Source organism: Schistocerca piceifrons, chromosome 3 (assembly GCF_021461385.2).
Source record: "Schistocerca piceifrons isolate TAMUIC-IGC-003096 chromosome 3, iqSchPice1.1, whole genome shotgun sequence".
Lineage (NCBI taxonomy): Eukaryota > Metazoa > Arthropoda > Insecta > Orthoptera > Acrididae > Schistocerca > Schistocerca piceifrons.
In genome coordinates, this window is record NC_060140.1 from 577,430,627 (window position 1) to 577,434,318 (window position 3,692).

Below are 3,692 nucleotides of genomic sequence, written 5' to 3' on the forward strand. Positions count from 1 at the left end.
GGTGCAAATGCAGAAGATGTAGTTTGAATTTCGAAACGATACGATGTGGATTTTCAGATAACAACGTGCTCACAAGACGACTGCACAACGGGGGCTGCACAAGATAAACGCGGGCGATGCCTTTTTATCTTTGTCAGAATGATTTCCAAAACGTTATTTCATTATTTTAATATAGCGAAAGATTTCTCTTTATTGATGGTCTTTATTAATTTTTTCGCTTTTCTTTTCCATTTTAATTTTTCCTGGTTTTTTACCTTTTTTTTCTAGAGGGAACATTGCGCCCCGCCTGTCATCACTGTATAGTTTCCGTAATTGTGCGGTTATTATTCTCCTCATATTCTCTTAGGCTAGGTGTCCACCGGCTTCGTTAATAGGCGACAGAGCGTCGCACTTTGACGTGCATCACGTTAAACGTCACAGCAGCGTGTCCTTTGCTCACGATGTCGCGCGACCAAATCAGGACAGTCGGCCTGTTGGCTAGCGACGTTGTCATGTATTCTCCAGCTTACTTTTTATTTTGGCATAGGACACACCAGGGCTTGCTAGACGAACAAACGAAAACGGAGTTCCAGGGTACAAAGAAACACAGCAGAAGAAAGGAAATACAGAACTAACCTGACTACAGCAGATGTTGAAAGTAACCACCATTCATCTCTTGGCAATTTTGGGCCCTGGTCAGCAAATTGCAGAAGGCAGATCGAAGCTCGATTACTGGAAGTGGTGCAGTCTCATCCGAAATGTTCTGCTGCAGTTCTTGAAGACTGTGAGGGTCGTTACGATACACCTTAGATTTGAGGGCACCCCACACAAAGTAATCGCACACTGACAGATCAAGGTCACCTGAGAGATCACCTAGACCCGCAATCAGACTAACCACTGCTAAGAACTCTGTCAGTTGTGAAGATCGTGTAAATGTGCTCCAAGTACGGGCAGTTGCTCCATCCTGTTGCAAGTAACTGTAAGTCTTTTCCTTCTCCGTTAATACCGCCACAGATTCGCGTCCAATGGTATCCACTCCTCTGGGACACTTATTTGCCCGACCTTGTACAAGCCCCGCAATAAAATGACGAGAGCTATTTCGCCGGCTTTAGAAAGAGTAAATATAACCTTGCATTTCTGCTGACATATCGTCACTTAAGAAATATAGCAAACTTCAGAGAAACTGTTACACCCGAAGAACATCTGGCACCTACTTTAAGGAAAATGATTTATTCTTTGCTATTACATACACAAGACTTTCGAACAAAAATTTTACAGAATAAGTGCAAAAATAATATGAAACCAAATCTGTAAAAACGACATTTACTCAGAATTAAATTTACCATAGCACATATACGTTGCGTAGTTGTGATCCGTATCCAGAATACAAGAAAGTTTGAGAGAATGAAGTCGAATATTGTTGAAGGACGATCCATTGCTCGTCTTACCTTATTAGTTCTGCACGTATACTCACCTTATTAGGTGGAAGACCCTCAAGCAGAAGTGTCAAGATACTCATCAAAAAGTGATAATCGCAGTTTTCACTCCATGTGGCCTGGTTTTGAAAAAAAGGAAATCTTATTTTCAATTTCAAGTAGTTTCTGGTCATAATTTATCTTCTGAATCTTATTTCTGCACAAGCGCTTTAAACTTCTGTATTTCGTTGTTGACGTTGTCAGGTTTCACATTGTGATCTTTGTCTCTGAATGTCATTTACGCTAAACTGATCTTCACTGTGGCAGGTTTCATTCTAGTCAACCTCATTCCTTACATTTTCGTCATCGTAAGTAGTGCTTTGCATTTCATCATTAAAGCTGCTTTCAGTGTTATTTGGATTGATGGTGCCCGTCAGGAAGATCATGCAATTAGAGGAAGGCCACTATTTGAATGTATTCGCACCTTAGCCAAACGTATAATTGTTACATTTTTCTTTCTCTCCAAAAAGTCTTTCAGACTTCACATCTTTTTGCCCCTTTAACAATAGCAACAGAAAATGATAATATCGTTATGATGTCTGTTACTTATATAACTGGTACAACTGACGCTTCTTTTAACCCATTAAGTACCAGTGTCCTATTTTGAGGACAGAGCACATATTTATTTATAAATACACAGTAAATTATTAATTTGCATATATTACTGTTCTACGTCATTTGTTGATGCTTTTTATAACAAATGTATGCTTAGAGGAAATTAAAAGCAATAAATCCTACCATTAATTGATTACTGAATACTAAGGCACACTTTTCGTTATTACAGGTATTTACTTTATCGTCAATTTAGTAATATTTGAAATATGACGCAAAGATCTTTTTGCGATTATTTACAGTCAACAATGTGTCTTTTAATCTATTTGCATTGTTAGCTCAATTGGAGTTATATTCATTGTTTTCCATTGTTATAAAATTTGGTGTACTCGGAATAGGACACTGGGACTTGGTGTTATCATTTCAGTTATTTGTATTGCTGCACATTCCTATATGAAACTCTGCTGCTGCTGATGTATTTTCTTTTTAGAACGTGGTAATTTTACCAGAATTTGTTGCTGAGGTAAGTAACGACCTCTCTTTTATATATAAATTACAGGATATGAAGTTACTTTGAAATTTACAGTGTATTATGTAAGTATATTTATGAATATCGTACCCATTAGTAAATAATACAGTTCCAGATGGACAGTTTATCCGCGGCAAGCCTATTAGATTTGGCTATAAGTTGTGAGCAAGTGGCTACTGTTTCAAACTTGATTTATACTGTGGAAAGGATCCAGAAGATACTGCAAGGGATGACCTACTATTAGGATCAAGAGTAGTCCTAAACATGTTGGACTGCATTGAAAAACCCGAGAATCATTGTGTGTACTTTGACAATTTCTTCACTAGTAGAGATCTTCTGATTCATCTGAGAAATTTGGGTTTTCGAACAACTGAGACTGTCACAGAGAATCGAATCGCTGACTGTCCACTACTGAGCAGCAACCAACTGAAAAAGACAGTTCGAGGAAACTATGACCACCAGTTCGACAGGAATGGTGAAGTCTTATTTGTTCGATGGCACGACAACAGATGCGTTACAATTGATACAAATTTTGACCAAGTTGAACCTTTGGGAGCAGCTACGCGGTACGGTAGACAAGCAAGTAAGAAGACACAAGTGCAACAACCTGCCGTTTTGAAGTCGTATAACGCGTACATGGAAGGTGTTGACCACTATGACTGGTTAGTTGGAAAATATGCGACGGTAATTAGAGGGAAAAAATGGTACTGGGTCCCATACCATGTTTGCTGGAAATTGCCCTCGTAAATGCCTAACTCTGCTACAGACTAGTACCTGGGAAAAATGCACAGGATTTACTGGATTTCAGACGTGCTGTTACAGTTACATACCTGAAATTGGACACTGGAAGACCGATTATTGGACGTCCAATGGAATACCGATCAAGTCAGTTGAGAGTGATACCAGACATCAGGTTTGATGGAATTGGTCATATGATTGACAAAAGAAGCACGCAAAGAAGATGTGTAAGAGCTAAATGCAACGGGAAACCTAAAACATATTGTGTTAAATGCCGTGTAACACTGTGTGGGAAGTGGATTGTAGAATTTCACAAGAAATAGATAGTTGAGACTAGAATACAGTTTAGTATGCTATACGATACTGTTAGATCCCAGTGTCCTATTTTGAGGACGGCCATTATATCAGCATGTATAAAT